Here is a 17,437-nt window from a genome sequence, read left to right as displayed (position 1 = left end):
TACACAAAAAGGACATGATAACATAATTAATCTGACAACATTTAAATTGAACACAAGGATTAAAACAGTGAAACTCACATCAGCAGAACTGGACTTCAAAAGTAGCCACCTGACACTGTTGCTGCAAAATGCTGTATAATCTTTTGCGTTGCATGTTTTGCATAATTTGGGAGATAATCAGCAACTTAATGGCTTACACACTTGTCTTTATTGTTGAAGAGAATCACAGCAAGAAAAGCCTAATAAGCTTAATGATGAATGATAAGATCTTTATTTCACTGTTTTGATTTGTGAATAAGAATATTGGAAGAAAAAAAGTTAGATCAACTGCACACTAGTTGCTTTATCTGTGCAACATTTACGCCAAGCATTTGATAAGGTTAACACGCCATCTGTTTCTTCAGAAAAATATTTCAGCTATGGTTCAGAATATTACAGGTACTACCAAAGCCAGACCTCAACAAGACAAGCTGATGCCATATAAAGAAGAAGCAGACACTTCTTCAAAGTAAAGTTGTACCGTAGGTTTTCAAACCACAATTTTGAGACAAAGGCAAACCAATTCACATTGGCCTAAACCTTGACTAGGAGTTTTCTGGGACAAGAATCATGTACCAAGCGCACACAACCATATTAGAAAAACATTAGTCAAACCAATAAGTATAACTGTCACACATGGGGGCTCAAGGAGTTCTAAAATGAAATGCATCCCCACCAACTTCCCAATTCGCACTTTGATAACTGTGGTGAGGCCCTCTTCACAGAAGTAATCAGTTTCTGATTTTCTCCTTTAGGTAACTTAGGATGGCTTTTGCCTTTCAATCTTGAATGCTGAATTTTCTGAATTCATTGCCCTCTTGTCCTTCCTAACCTTTCATTCTCCATATTACTCATAAGCCTTGCTACTCCCATAGTTTTTAGGCCACTGATTTGGATACCTTTGATAACTTTCTCACAACTTTCATCACCCCTATTCATCCACAGAACAGATATTAGAGATACCTGTATAAACCTCTGTTTTGGTATCATTCCGAGAATTCATTCCCTGACAACTTCTGGCCATCTTAAATTGTACATCTGGAGTTGCTCAACAGAACCAGTTTGTTCAGGGAGTCACACCATACATAATTCTTTCAGAGATAACGGGAACTGCTGATGCTGGAGAATCCGAGACAACAAGTAGTGTGGAGCTGGATGAACACAGCAGGCCAAGCAGCATCTCAGGAGCACAAAAGCTGATGTTTCAGGCCTAGACCCTTCATCAGAGAGGCCCGAAACGTCAGCTTTTGTGCTCCTGAGATGCTGCTTGGGCTGCTGTGTTCATCCAGCTCCACACTTTGTGATATATAATTCTTTGCAGTTTGCATCACATGTAGACAGGGCTACATGCTACAACAGGCATTTGGCACACTTGCTTTCATAGTTTAGTCCTTTGGTGTATAGGAGCTGCAAAGTCATTTGAGCTTGTATAAGTGATTGATGAGGTCTCTTCTGGAATTCTGTGTCCTGTTTTAGGACAGAGATTTGGGGTGGCACGGTGGTTTATTGGTTAGCACTGCAGCCTCACAGCACCAGGGACCCAGGTTTGATTCCAGCCTCTGGTAACTGTCTGTGCAGAGTTTGCACATTCTCCCTGTGTCTGTAAAATTTACCAGGATGTTGAAAGGTATGGAAGGTTCGAGTTAGAAAGAAAGGCTGGGATGATTGCCACTGGAGCATAGGAGATTGAGAGGCGACCTGATATATGTATTTAGAAAATAATGAGGGGTATAGACATAGATAAAGTTATGGTACTTGTCTGTTCCCCAGGCTGAGGAAATTCCAAAACTAGGGACATTTTTTCTTGAAAAAAAAGAGTGAGTGGAGAGAGATTTAAAAAAAAGGACAGGAGATAATTTTGTTTTTTTTAAAAAAGAACAGAGCAGAGGGTGGTTTGCATATGGATTGAACTTCCTGAGGAAGTGGTGGATGCAAGTACAATTACATTTAAAAGACATTTGTATAAGTACATGAACAGCAAAAGGTTTGGAAGAATCTGGGGTAGGAGTAGAGAGATGAGATTAGTTTAGTTTAGAATTATGGTCAGCATGGATTGAAGGGTCAGCTTGTGCTGTATGATTGTCTTGAATAAAACAAATCCCTCAAGATGGAGCTTACTGCACATTGAGGGAACACAGTAGTATGTACATGTTTGATGTTTTATCAGATTAAATTCCACAAAGAATATGGAGTTGTCCCAAAATTAACCAAATTAAAATGTTTAAAACAAGAAAAGAAAATTAAAATTGGCACTTTCATGTTAAAAAAGTGCTAACTATCTACAGCTAGCATATTACCAAGGTTTGAATTCATTTGTTGGAATAATACATTCATTTGTTACTTACGAAGTGCAATAATACTAGAACGAATTTTCCACATAGCAAATGTTTAACTTATACAGTATTTTCCTGATGATATTTAATTAAAATCCTATTAAAGCATTCTAATTGCTACTGAACATCTACTTTGCATAATTATATTCAAAGTATTACCTCATTCTGCATTAAGCCATTTAATCTCAACTATACCATAAAAATTTTCAACGTAAGGCTAAAGGAAGAATCTGAAAACTAATAGCATCAATAATATTAAATACTATAACACATCATTCATACATGTTGAAAACAAAGTTTTGTATTCTTTACATGGCAACTGCATAAACATGCAAATAAGGTAACAGAAATATAAATTAGGATTGTACATGAAAGTGTGGTGCATACTTTGTCCAAAACATTCATTTACAGCAAGTTTAATGCCATACCATTTCATTTACAATTTGATTGTTAACTGTGATAGATTTACACAAGAATTCCCCTTGTTTCAATATAAAGTTGGGCATTTAGAGTTGGCAAAAGAAATTCAAACAGTATCATTTCACATCATGAACCGTCATCCCAATCTTACTCACCCACTCAATCTAAGTTTATAAAACCAGTCAGGTGATGACATTGTTAACCTAAAACATACTACCATAAATAAACTTCAAAACATAGTCTGATGCTGTCCATGTTCTCACATAGGATATTCCTTGACTGGGAAATGCTTCAGGTCAGCAGATTTCCGAGCACGATTGGTTCAATCTCCAGAGTCTTAAGCTTTTCAACTCCTTTCCTGTTCTGCATTTAGCACTCGTGCCACCAAAGGATCATCAAAAGGCTATATTTACGGCAGCAAATGGAGGGTCATTTCTGCTCAGTAAACAGACAGTCTCACCACACTGAGAACAATCTTAAATCAGCATAATTTAGTGTTCTGCACAAAGTATCTCAAAGCAGTTATGGAAGAAAATTTACCCAGAAAAAAAAAAGAGGGCAGAAAGTAACAGAAGGGGTAATAGTATCATTTCCAGGAGATTTTAAGGGAGGTGTAAATAGTAGCAAGGTAAAGGAGTTTTCACTCAGTACGTTAGATGATCAGAGCGTTCTAGGAAGTTAGCTATGAATGGCAAAGAACAAGTAAGGATAGCTTTCTTGTTAATGCTATGTTGTTAGAAGGTTAAACATTCTAAGAAAAGTTTCACAAACAATATAAAAGCGATTGTCATAATAACTGCAACTTACACCCAGTCATTCACAAAGTAAATGTTAACTTGGGTAAACAAGAAAAGCAAATTCCTGAAGAAACAGTAGGTCTGACAGCATCAGTGGAGAGAAACAGAGTTAATGTTTCAAGTCCTGTGGCTCAAGTCAGGACTCTGTTTCAGATCTCCAGCATTTCTTTAACTTTGGATAAACAATATATTGATGCAAACAAATTAAAGCTTACATTTTAAAAAGAGCATAACAAACAGACAAAAATCAGCAAGATGGGAACTTATTTAATTTAGAAGATCAATTAATTTAGGCAATTTAGAGAATTTTTGATGCAAGTGGTCCAGGCCTCTGTCCTAGAGATTAATTCTTCAGGTGATGCTGGCACACAAATATTTAATAAGGAAATTGAAAAATGATATTCTAAGTTTTAATTAAAATTCCATCAGCACTAAAGTGCTGCAAGGCTGTGATACCTTAAATTTGTTTTGTTATTGCATAACATGGAAATATGAGCCCATTGTGCACTTGCACAGTTTGTTGCCACCATGAACATGATCCGAATGTTAATCACAAACATCAGAATGCCTTGACTAGATTTACATTAGAAATAAATTAAGCTGAAGAGTTCGGTATGAATGTATCAATCAGTAACAGGTAAATACTTATGCATGTTTTATCAATACTGAATAAACATGCCACACTGTTGAGAATGACTGCAATATTAATAATTTAATAAGACTGAAGGGACAGCAAAACTTTGTACTCTAAGTTAGCACAGCCAACTAACTGTCACACGGACAATATGGACTATGTCTTACACAACCCATTATTGGTAACGGGCACCGAAACGTACTTGTATTTACATAGTTACTGCACTTCAAAGCCTCAGATGCTCCCAAGTGCCCCTCTCAGTAACATACTTTTAAAAAGTGTAGTCAGCACAGGTGAAGGAACAGGGATGCAGAAGCTTGTCCTATCTTAACTCCATGGCTCCATTTCATTTAAAAATTCCGAAAGCCTTGCAGACCAACTGGCCAGATTTACTGACAGGCAACTAGGCAGATGCATGAATGTGTCATGGCAGAAAACAGAAAGCGAAGAAAAAGTTGCTGGGGACAGTGGGAATTGCTTCAGAGTGATAACTTTTCTGATTGATGAGGTTGAGTGAGGGTCAGGAGATAAAGGAAAGGGTGGTAGTTCTCCCCAGAGACATCAAGGGTTGAAGAGGTCCCAAAATTCCTTAAGACACTTGGGGCCAGCACCTCTGGAGGCCCAAAATAATTCAAAGGGTACCTTAATTTTTCAGACAATTTTTACCCAGTAAAACTTCCTGCCATGAGCCTGTTGTCAAATATCATAGGGTTCACCCTGGCTTGGTGGCAATATTGTAGTGACACCATCAGGCCGTGCCTACGTGTTTGAAGTACCTCCCACTTGCTTTCCATGGAGGCCTCAAAAAAAAAAGTGGCCTGAGCACAGTAGGCTGGAAGCTAGACATTTGCCAGCATATTGGCAGGGAAAAAGGTTTAAAATGAAAACCTTGTTCCTGTCATAATTCTCCAATCAAAACTAGCTAGACTTGGTTTCTAAACAGAGAGGGTATTTCCAACATCTGTAGCACAAACTTATTCAGTTGGCATGTACATCACAGCATTTCCATTAGAGGGAAAATTAAGAAAACAAAATCTGAATGGTGCTCAAATTTCTAAACTTAATTTGTTTCTTCAGGCAACAGCCTAAGATACTCGTTAGTACTGAATTCAAAGTAAATCAAGGATTTTGTCCCATCCCAGTTGACATAAAGTGTACATGTGAATGCAAACAAGTTTATGATAAAGAATTGCAAGGTTTAACATCACCTTCACCAAAATTATAATCAGTGAACCGTTGTGTTACCCATCGGTGCATAAAATCCCTGTTAACAGCCTCGCGCGTTGAACTGATGAGCAAGGCAAATCAGTTCCCCTCTTTCAACCTCTGTCAATCTCAACTCATTTACTTTTAGCACACAACTGTCATTTCAATTCCTAAAAAAGGAATTTTATTAGCTACTAATCACAAGTAATAAAAAAAGCTACAAATATACACAAACAGGCAAGTCTGAAAAGGGAGTGGGGTGGGCATCTAGTACAGACAGGAAGATAAAATCAATTGCAATTTAAAGTTCTGAGTCCTGAAGGACATGAATCCCAATTGTTAACCTGCAGTCTTGTTTCTTCTGCAGTAGAGAAATTTGCAGAGGTCATCTCAGTTCTCAAAGAATAGCTGTATTTACAAGTTGCTGCTTCTTCATGGGGCTGGACACTATGATAATGAAAGGGCATTGTAAACTGGTTTCTTTGTTTCTTTGCAATTGTTGTTCAAAGTAGTTGTTGATTTGAATCCATTTGTACAACCATCTTATTCCATTTGTATATTTGGTGTCTGCTCCATTATCCTTTAAAAAACTTAAAACAAACCCATAGACAAAGATGAAAGATTTTATCATGCAAATTTGAACTAAATTGAGAGGTGTAAACTTAAAACTAATTGGTTGATTTCACTCTTCAGACTCTAGTCATGGTTGTGGATGATACAAAACTAGGTCGAGGGCATGTTGCGATGAGGACATGAGCAATCTGCAAGGGGTTATAGATAGGCAGAGAGTGGGGAGAAATTTTGCTAAATTAAATATTCATTTGGCAGATGAGAGTTTAAAGTGGAGAGATAGTCTGCAACAAAAAGTGCAGCACAGATGGCTCTGGGTGTTCTTGTTCATGAATCAAAAGATAATATACAAAAACAGCAAGTAGTTAATGAGGCAAATGGAATTTTTGCCCCTTTTTTTGCTAGGGTGCTTAAGCTTGCAAGTAGAGGACTTTTGTTACAGCTGCGCAGGATGCTGGCCGGGCCACACAGGCGTACTTCGTACAGTTTTGCTCCCCGAATTTAAAAAATTCGGGAAAAATTCAGAACCCACAGGTGAAACCATGAGTTGTCTCTAAATGAGAGATCAGCCCATGTAATATTAAGATAACCAGTTGTTTCTCCTTGGTTTTACAGGCAAAGTTATATACTGTTTGAAGTAAATTCACAAATATAGGCCTGTACAATTTACAAATAGGCCAACATCACTCAATTGCAGAGCACTGAACGTCTATTCAGAGATTTTGCTAAGAGATAAATAGCTCAGCAGCCACTCTGAATGATGCCACTTTTACATGATGGATTTTGAAATATGAAATTATAAATTCAAGGTAAAGCATTAGAAAAAACTTTCCCTTGCATTCAGCATCCACCTATTTGTGGGTACAATTTCCTTTAGGGTGGTGTGAACACGTCCTTTGAGTGAGAAATGACATCATAAATACTGATTACCATGTTCCCTAAACTAAACTAAAAAGGTTATGTGCATAATGGTGTACAGTTCCAGGAATCTCTGCACATGGAATACAAATTTTACGAAATTTCTCAATACAATTTTAACTTTGCATTTTCTGACATTCAATATTCACACTCAGTTGTATTAAGAAGTATTGCAAGTGTATCTCCAGATTGAAAGTTCAGAAACAGACAGCAATATGGAGAATGAGATCTATCAGCCCTTGCACTGTGGCGTTTTGGATAACAAAAACAAAAAAGTACAAACAATTGTTAAAGTTTGTACTTATGCAACTATGAAAAATTCCTTGATCTAAAGGCATGTAGTCAGGCAGATTCCGGTGTAGCCCTGGTTTACTTCTAAAATGTAGAACATTGAACGACACAGCACAGTACAGGCCCTTCAGCCCACAATATTGTACCAACCTATTATCAAGATCAATCTATTAAGATCAATCTACCCTGCATATCCTACATTTTACTGTCCTCATGTGGCTATCCAAGCGTCACTTAAGTCTCTAAACTATCTGACTCCACTACCACTGCCGACAGTGCATTCCACACGCCCCACCACTGTGTGAAGAACCTACCTCTGACATCTCCCCTGCACCTTCCACCAAATCACCTTAAAATTATGCCCCCTCATAATAGTCATTTCTGCCCTTGGACAAAGTCTGACTATCCACACCTCTCATCATCTTGTACACAGCTATCAAGTCACCTCTCATACTGAAAAAAGCCTCAGCTCCCTCAACCTTTCCTCAAGGCCTACCATCCAGTCCAGGCAGCATCCTGATAAATCTCCTCTGCACCCCCTCTAAAGCTTCCACAACTTTCCTACAATGAGGTGACCAGAACTGAACACAATATTTCAAATGTGGTCTGACCAGAGTTTTATAGAACGGCAGTAAAACCTTATGGTTCTTAAGCTCAATTCCCCTGCCAATGAAAGCCAATACACCAGACACCTGCTTTATTCTCTCAACTTGGGTAGCAACTTTGGTGAAATCTATGAATGTGGACCCCAAGATCCTCTGTTCCTCCACACTGCGGAGAATCCTGCCATTAACCCTGTATTATGCACTCCTTCCAAAATGAATCACTTCATGCTTTTCGGGGTTGAATTCCATCTGCTACTTCATGTGCAGTATACCACATGCGTACCATTATGTGCATGCGTATTTGCACTATACCAGTATGTGGTATACTGCATCTGCTGCTCCCATTGTGGGCCTCCTCTACATTGGGGAAACTCAACGGAGGCTTGGGGTCCACTTTGCAGAACACCTACACTGTTCGCAACAAACAACTGCACCTCCCAGTCGCTAACCATTTCAACTCCCCGTCCCATTCCTCAGATGACATGTCCATCCCGGGCCTCCTGTAGTGCCACAACGATGTTACCCGAAGGCTGCAGGAACTGCAACACATCTTCCACTTGGGAACCCTGCAGCCCAATGGTATCAATGTGGATTTCACCAGCTTCAAAATTTCCCCTTCCCCCACTGCATATCAAAACCAACCCAGCTTATCCCCACCTCCCTAAATTGTACTTCCTCCTACCTATCCCCTCCTCCCACCTCAACACCTATTAACCTCATCCCGTCCCCTTGACCTGTCCACCCTCCCTGGACTGACCTATTTCCTCCATAACTCCCCACCTATACTCACCTTTTACTGGCTCCATCCCCACCCTTTTGACCAGTTCGTCTCCTCTCCATCTGTCATCTTCTCTATCCAGCTTCGGTCCACCTTCCCCCCCCCCCCCCCCTCTCCCTATTTATTTCAGAAATCCCCTTCCCCTCCCATTTCTGAAGAGGGTTCTAGCACGAAAAATCAGTCTTCCTGCTCCTCTGATGCTGCTTGGCCTGTGTTCATCCAGCTCTGCACCTTGTTATCCCAGTAGGAACTGCAGATGCAGGAGAATCTCTGATTCACTAATGTCCTTTAAGGAAGGAAAACTGCCTTCCTGGCTTGGTCTGGCCTACATGTGACTCCAGGCCCACACACTGGTTAACTCTTAACTGTCCTCTGGGCAATTAGGGATGGTCCATAAATGTTGGCCTAGCCAGCAACACCCTCACCCAGTGAATGGGTAAAGAAAGTTTCAATAAAAGAATAACATTTTCTTTTACATTACCACTGCCAAAAATATATGTTCTAAAAGGTAATTTACATTGCAACCTGAATTAAAACCATATAGTGCAACTGCCTTTAATGGGGACATGTTCTCTCATTTGCAGATTTTTGGAAGACTTAGTCGTCATACCAGATGTGCTTGTTTTTATATACAGTATTTTAACAAGATTTTCCCTCAGCATCCAGTAAATAAAAATCGCACAACTGATGGAAGTTCTTGCTAACCATAAGCCTGATGCAAAGAATGTTCTGTGAACAGCTATTACTACACCAGTGACTTGGAAAACAAAAACTATTTTAGTTACGCTGTCAATTTACTTTCTTTTAATGTTTTTTGCATGTCATAAAGTGGTAATAAACACTACCCTTTGATGAAAAACTTTGTACATGATGGCATTAATAGTGGAAGACAAGAACTTTTACAGTACCATTTCAAAACTGCAGTATTTGGCACAGTAATGCAACATATTAAAGGCCTAGATGACTGAGTAAAATGTTGTCATTCCAATAATAGATTAGTACATATTGGCTTAAAGTAAGAAATAGTAGCACAAACGATAGTCTGCAACATCTAATTTCTTCCAAAAACAATTTTCAACACGTGATAAATGTAATGCATCCTAGTCCATAATATATTCCATGACAACATGACCCCCGTCTGTTGGGGGGAGACCAATTCAGATCAGATGATCACTTTACTGAACGTGAATTTCAATTGCAAATAGGAGTTACCATCTCATATGCTCACCAACTACGGTCTCCATTGACACCACAATGCAAGCTTAGGGAATGGCAGACTCTTTCTTGGACACTTTTCTGGCTTCGACATGGGGATGCTTTAACTTTTGCCAAATCTCTCATTTGCTAATCAACTCATTACCGATTTAAAGGGAATTTGAAAGAGAATTATGCAAACTTTAGCATTATTTAATAGAGCATTGTATCCTTTTTGAGTAGTTAGCTGATCTAATTTATTACATAAGAAATAGGAACATAGGGAGACCATACAGTCCATCAACACAGTGGCACCCTGTACACTGATGGCCGTCTTCTTCCACTATACTTTCTTACCCACTCCCGATATCCCCAAGAATCCAAAGAAATCGAATCCGTCCATGTCATCCTTCAATACATTTGATGACGGACAGGTCACAAGCCTCTGCAATATACAGCTCCACAAACGCTCAACACAAAAGTACAGTAATTTCACATTTCAGTCCAAAAATTATCCACCCGAGACAATACCATATTCCATTCCCCAACCCAGGGAAAATGACCTGCGTCACTATCCCATTAAGCTACTTTTGAATCTTGAACGCCCAGTGAAGTAGTCATTTCTTATTCTTTCAAACTCCAGAGACCATAGGCTCAGTTTACTCTGCCTTTCATTATATAGTGTAATCTAGGAAAGCTAGGTCTAGGCTCGAAACGTCAACTTTCCTGCTCTTATGCTGCTGCTTGGCCTGCTGTGTTCATCCAGCTCTACACCTTGTTATTTCAGGGTCCCAATTACTTGATGCTTTTAAAAGCAAATTACCTACACAGAACTGACCAAGGTCCATCTGCCCCTATTTTAAAGTCAAAATCTCAAATGACAACTTTGATTTGTATTTTTGGATATTTTGCTCTCATTCTACTGTCCTCTTCTCAATTCTTTGGTGGCCTTTTGCCAGTTTCTGAAACACTTTTCTTCGCACAATTAGGGCTTCATTTTTAGTTTGAACACTATTTTAAGAATTGAAAGATGGACCTTTCTTCTTGAGATTTTGGCATTTTTAAAACCTCCAAATCTTGTAGTTTAATCACCCTATCAGCCACTCTCTTCATACCTATGTAATTATCTTTATTTAAATGTAAATCTTGTCTGGGACTGAAGACTATTACTTGCAAATTAAATATGGAAATCAGTTGCATTATGATCACCATTTCCCAAAAGATCTTTTATAGTGAGATTTAACACTGCCTGAATATTAGAAATAAAATTGTTCATTTTTGGGTTCAGCCATGTTGCTGGTGGCTGAATATTTTAATGCCCAATTTCTTTTTTTCCCCCCCCTTTGACCAAAGTAACAGTTACACTTACGGACTTGAAGTTTACAGCACAGAAGACATTCTGCATTTGTCAAAGATCTGATTACAGTAATCCCACATTCTACCTATTAGCCCATTGCCCTGGATGCAATGGCAAGCTGGTAACCTAATGCAGCTTAGATGTGGAGGGTTTCTGATTCAGGTAGTGAGTTCCAGACTATCACCACCCTTCAAGTGAAAAAGCATTCTCCCCACTGTCCTCTTGGCTTTTCACTTCTTACCTTAAATCTTACAGTTCTGGTTACTGACCCCTTTTACTAGTGGAAAAGCCCATTTCGTCTACCCATGCTCCTTGAAATTGTATTTAATCTAATCAGGCTCCTTCTCAACCTTCAGTGCTTCAGGGAAAACAAGTCAGTTTATCCAATCTCTCATCACACACCAGACCCACTAGCATCCTGCTAAATCTCCTCTGTACTCAGCCTGTCTACTACAATCACATCCTTCCTACAAATGTGGTGATCAGAACTGCACATAGTCCCTCCAGTTGTGGCCTAACTAGCATTTCATACAGTTCCAACAAAACATTGTTCTTGTCTTCTTTGCCTTAGCCAGCAAAGTTAGTGTCCCATGTGCCTTTTTAACCACCTTATCTCCCAGGCCTTTCTTTTACAGGGCATTGAGTGAGTTGTCTTTGGCATAAGTAGACCTGAACACCAAAGGTCCATTTGGTCTTTAGTACTTTCTGGTGTCTTAGTATTCATAGTCTATCCCGTTGCCATTATAGCCCCTCCCAAGGACATTACCTCACACCTTTCTACATTCAATTACATTTGCCACTGCTCTGCTCAAGTGAGCAGTCCATGTGTATTCCTGCAGCTTATGTCTGTCCTCTTCACTATCTACCACTGCCAATTTTAGGTCACCTGTGAACTTCTTGATCATAGTCCCCGTATGCAAGCTCAAATAATTAATAAAACAGAACAGTAAAGACCATTGTACCAATCCCTAATGTAATCCTACCAGAAACACATTTCAAATCACAAACATCTCCACCATCATGGTCTACAACCTGCATCTCAGCCAATTTTGGATCCAATGAGCCACTTTGCATTGAGTTCCACATGCTCCTACTTTTTTGACCAGCCTGCCATGAGGGATTTTATCAAGCCTCACTTTTCATTCAATATGCACATGCAGACACAAATATATTGAGTTTAAAGTGGGACTATAAAGATGCATATAGATATCTATGATGAAAAGAGATTAAGATGAAATAGCTTAATTGCACACAAATGCTGCTCCATTTAAGGAGCAATACTTATTATGTAGTCTTACATACTACGTATATGATCATTGACAACATACTTTAGAACAAATGGACATTTGATTCTTTGCATAAAGCAGGACACTTCAACAAACCATTTGGAAAAGCAATGAAATAAGAATGACAGGAACAAGTCTGCTCAAATGTTAGCCAGTTTATTTTTAACCTGATGAAATTCAGACATTTTCCAGAATTCTCCCATTAGCTAATACTCAAAAAGAAAAACAAAAACATCCTCAAATTGCTCCTGTGGCAACAATTCACACTAACACACACACACACCCTTCCTGGGCCTGTAGTAAACTAGTCAATCTCACCTGGGCTGCATTAGACATATGACATTGGAATCATCACTTTTTATAGAAGGGGGCAGCAGAAAAATCACAACTTTAATTGGTATGTGCTGCTCACAGAATAGGTAGCAACAGATTTAGATTTAAGGTCCCATGAAATAATGGCACATGAAAGGACAGTCAGTTCCAACTGTCAAAAAGCACTCAATGCACTGTAAAAAGGAAAGGGATGGCAAAAACCAGGAAGGAAACAAAATTTAGTCAGCCTGTCCATTCACTCTCAAAGTATTGCAAATGCACCTCAAGGAATTCCAAGATTAAACATCAAATCTGACTGACATATAGTTGAGGTCTGCTTTAGATATTCTTGGAGTGCTCGTTATACACAAAGTCACCCCAGCATCTTATACAGGTCGTAAGCTAATGAAGTTTTGTTTTGCACAGCCAGGCATGCACAGACATGAATGACTGATGAAGTACTCATTTGCCGTTATCCTTCAGTTTCCGGTCGACCGAAAGAGCCATCTCGATGTTGTTATCTCTCATTCAAATCATTCACCAATAAACAAGCCAACAAAACCAGTCACTTGGACTTTCCTTCCGGAGAAATCATCTCATATGCCTCTCAGAGCTGACCTTGTTTCATGAGCTGGAATGCGACAGTTGACCTGTACTAGTCCAAAACAAATAGCGAGCCAAAGCCACAAACTGAAAGGTTTGACAGAGCTACAGTGGTTCAACAGGTAACTAATGAAGACTCACTATGTCAAGACACAGCTCATCGTTCCTACAAAGTAAGGAAGGACAGATAAAGAAAATCCTAAAACTTAAGTTTAATTTTTCATGGGTAACTAGTCAGGGCATTTGAATGGTAAGAGAAATTGCTATATTTGAGAGTGTAAATGAGGCAGTCTGCTGTCAAAAATTATATTGTCTTGTAAACTGAAGGATAGCAACAGCAAAAAGATTAAACAAAGAAAAATACTTGAAAGATACAGGATATTCAATTCCTGTGGTTCAGTAAACAAACATTTTGGGAACATTTATCATGCAATGCACAAGTGGCAATTCATTACCTCTTCCTAAAATAACACCACAATACTTTTATATCCCACAGAAATATCTGTGACGCAGCAGATTATCTTGGGCAAGTTAGCTTGTAAAGCTATTTAGAGCTTGGTGATGTGCTTTACAGCTATTTGGGGTCCAGTGACAAGCTCTAATGATCAGCACTTGTTCAGAAACAAGCCCTGGCAGAAAAAAAAGCATTTTTTTTTAAACTTATGCACTGGACTTAGGCTTGGCTCCAATTCAGGCAAAGAACATTACTGAACAGGCCACAATGGAACAGACATACAGCTGTTAATGGGCACATCAAGGGAGAGTTCATCCAGCTTTATTTCCAGCCATGGGGCAACCTTTGGACGAAGGTAGGGAGACAACACGGAAGCACAGCAGTCCATTTGGCAGTGCTGAAAAAGGTGTCATGTCTCACTGGGAATAAGAGACTGATCTTCAGAGTCAACACAAAAGTTAAAGATTTTATCAGAGCCACACAAAAATTTCCCCAGTTCACCTGTCTGTTTAGACCCTGGCTAATTTAACAAACAAACAAATCAGGATTCTGTACTCAATAAGAATGGTTATTGCAAATTCTGGCTCCAGGTAAACAATTATGAATTGTCAGCATAAAATTCAACAACTTAAAACTCTAATTCTGTGATAATGGGAACTGCAGATGCTGGAGAATCCAAGGTCACAGTGTGGAGCTGGATGAACACAGCAGGCCTCCCTGAAGGGTCTAGGCCTGAAAAGTCAGCTTCTGTGCTCCCGAGATGCTGCTTGGCCTGCTGTGTTCATCCAGCTCCACACTTTGTTCACTTAAAACTATTCCTTTTATAAAAAATTCCCCCTACACATACCCAGAAAGACAGACAGCAAGGAAAAAAGGCATCGAGTGAAGAGAAAAATGGCCCATGTTCAACAGCACATTATCTATTGGGTCCAAATGATCAGTCTGCTTGCCAAGACTTGCTATTCATTAATCCCTCTTCTCCAGGTATTTTTCACTTTCTTGCAGGACGCAAGAGCAACTAGTTCATAAGTTATACACCCTCTGGGCTTACTGGTTAAAAGCAAGCATTACAACAACAAGAGGGGTAAAATAAGCTGGCTTTCTTCAGGCATCATCTACAACAGAATGACACATACCACCTCCCCTTCCAGAGGGTCGAAGGCTTCCAGCCATAAAGTCAGTCACAGCCACTACTGGTTTATGTACCCATAAGCCAATCACAGTTGCTGGCAGGCAAATGGCTTTTATCAACAACTGCACACCAGTCCAAAAACCAGCTACTTGTTGATAGCCAAGTTTGTACAGTCCCCCAATGCCACCTCATTGACACCTAGCTTACAGACTGAACAAAACAGCAACATAAACAAGATTTAATAATGAGGTTTTAAAAAACTGCAGCAATCCCTTCCACCGTACTTGCTTTTAAAAACAGCCCTTTTTCCATTTCAGTCCACAAGCTAAAATACAGAAAAATAAGATCTTGTCTTTACAAGGATATTAGCCATTTCCACAGACCTATCAGTGCCTCCCTTCAGTTACCAGCTTTCCTGTGGCCTGGGAGAGTTCAGCTGCCAGGTGTAAACATGCAACATGGGATTAAATATCAAGCTCCTGGCCTCAGTGAAGGTGAATAGCCAGCCTGCTTTCTCAGGAGTGGTTGCCCTGCCCCTTGATCCACTACTATTAAAGCCACAAGTGGGCAAATTGCAGTCAGATGAGAATTTTCTTTTACATCCCATCTCGATTGAAGACACTTCAGTTCAGGGATTCCAAGTTTGTCCAGAAAAAAAAAAAGAGTCTATAGGTGACAACCAAGGAATAAACACCATTAAGGATTTTATTGCGAGGAATTAAACAGTAAAACAGACATGGTTGAGAGTTTAGTTTTGAGCTTTAGTAAATCAGTAGCTGGAGGCAATCCCTCAAAATAATTACCATGTTATATGAGGTTAGAAGTTCATTTCACTTGCACAGTTTTACAGAGTCAGCTGTACAGCACAAACAGACCCTTTAGTCCAACTCACCCACACCAACCAAACATCTCAAATTCAGTCTGGTCCAATTTTCCAGCATTTGGCCCATATCCCTCTAAAGCTTTCCTATCCATATGCCCACCCAGATAAAGATTCTCTCCATTTCTTATGGCAATACCTTGGGGGGGGGGGGGGGGGGGGGGGAGGAGGAAGAAGGAAAGAGGAGAAAGAAACACAGTGTGGGAAAATGACAGTGAAGTAGAAGATCAGACATGATCTTGTTCATCAGCAGGACAAGCTCAAATAGACTGAATGACCTACTCCAGCTCCTGTTTTATATGTTCCTACAAAGATTTGTCTCTCCAAGACGGCAGTTTGTAAAAAAGGCAATTGCCTAAAACATTTAATAATTGGATTTGTCATGAAGAAAAATTATTGAAAAAAGTACTGAAACAAAATACCATAAAAAGGTTATCATTGTTGGTCCAAAAATTGATTGAGAAAATTTTGAATTTGTAGACAAAAAAAGAAAGAGTGGCAGATATTGCTCTAGATTCATGCTTTAAAAAGGTGATTAGAATACCATTTAAAAAAACACAAAAATTAGTTACGTTCCCAAGTGATGTTACTACCGAACAACTCAGATCCCAGACGAAATCTGGTTTGATAAATCATTTTTTTAGGTTGTAATTAGATAGTGTTTTACTACATGACAAGCAGATGATGCTGCAGATTTGTTTTTGACAATAAAAAAAACAAACAAACATTCTGCTTTGCAATCAAAATGAAGACAAAAACAGATTAAACCAAAATTTACATACAACAAAATTTTAAATTTTAAAACATGGTGAAATACAATTAAAAACTCAAGAACACTCCTTCACATGCAAAGTTCCTATTTCTCATCTACAAGGCTTAAATTACTGTGGCTTCAATGCCCTGCCAAGGATCCAAAAGCTTCTTTCTACAACTTTTATACAACTAAGCTTAAGCGAACATTCTCAGCTTCCAACAACTAGAGTTTTAAATCAAGCATTTCTGCTCTGGAATTTTTACAATGAGGTCACTTCCCAGAGTTCTAAATGACCTCCCTTTCTCGGGAGCAACTGTTCTGCACATCTAGCTTCCAAGAGATCTGCAAAACAGCCAAACAGAAAAGCACTTCTTCCAAGCTATTTACTTCCTACAATCCCAGAAGAAACAGTTCCAAAATCATTTATCTGATAGTAACTAGTGTGGTGCATTAGCCTATGTTTACTTGTAAACCCTCAATGCAAACCAATTCCCATTGGGCTCCACGAACCCATAGCTACAAAAATTCTTACAAGTTAATTTTCAAATCCTTTCAAAGAAACAGACTAAACTCATACCAATAGCTCAAAATCCAAAGTTGAATTTTTTTTCAAAATATTCACTCACAGGTTGTGGGTGTCATTGGCTAGGCCAGCATTTATTGCACTTCTCAAATGGCCGTTATAGCAATTAAGGTTCAACACATAGGAGAGTCTGGAGTCTCTCACAGGCCAGCCAAGCATAGGACTAATGTCCTTCCCATAAAGGATATTTGTAAACCAGATGGATTGTTGCAACAAATCAAACAGCAGTTACATGGTTACCAAGGCTACGTTTTAAATTCCAGATTCTTTCTTAAGAAAATCAAATTTCAC

General features: G+C 39.1%; 1 protein-coding gene across 19 annotated transcripts in view; it reads right to left on the bottom strand.

The window, feature by feature from the left end:
* The window catches only part of macf1a (microtubule actin crosslinking factor 1a), a 545,346-nt gene that overhangs the window by 315,337 nt on the left and 212,572 nt on the right, over positions 1 to 17,437 (bottom strand). The window lies entirely within an intron of this gene.

Source organism: Stegostoma tigrinum, chromosome 24 (assembly GCF_030684315.1).
Source record: "Stegostoma tigrinum isolate sSteTig4 chromosome 24, sSteTig4.hap1, whole genome shotgun sequence".
Taxonomy (NCBI): Eukaryota; Metazoa; Chordata; class Chondrichthyes; order Orectolobiformes; family Stegostomatidae; genus Stegostoma; species Stegostoma tigrinum.
Note: the sequence above shows the minus strand (reverse complement) of the source record. Positions and strands in the feature narration are given on the sequence as shown.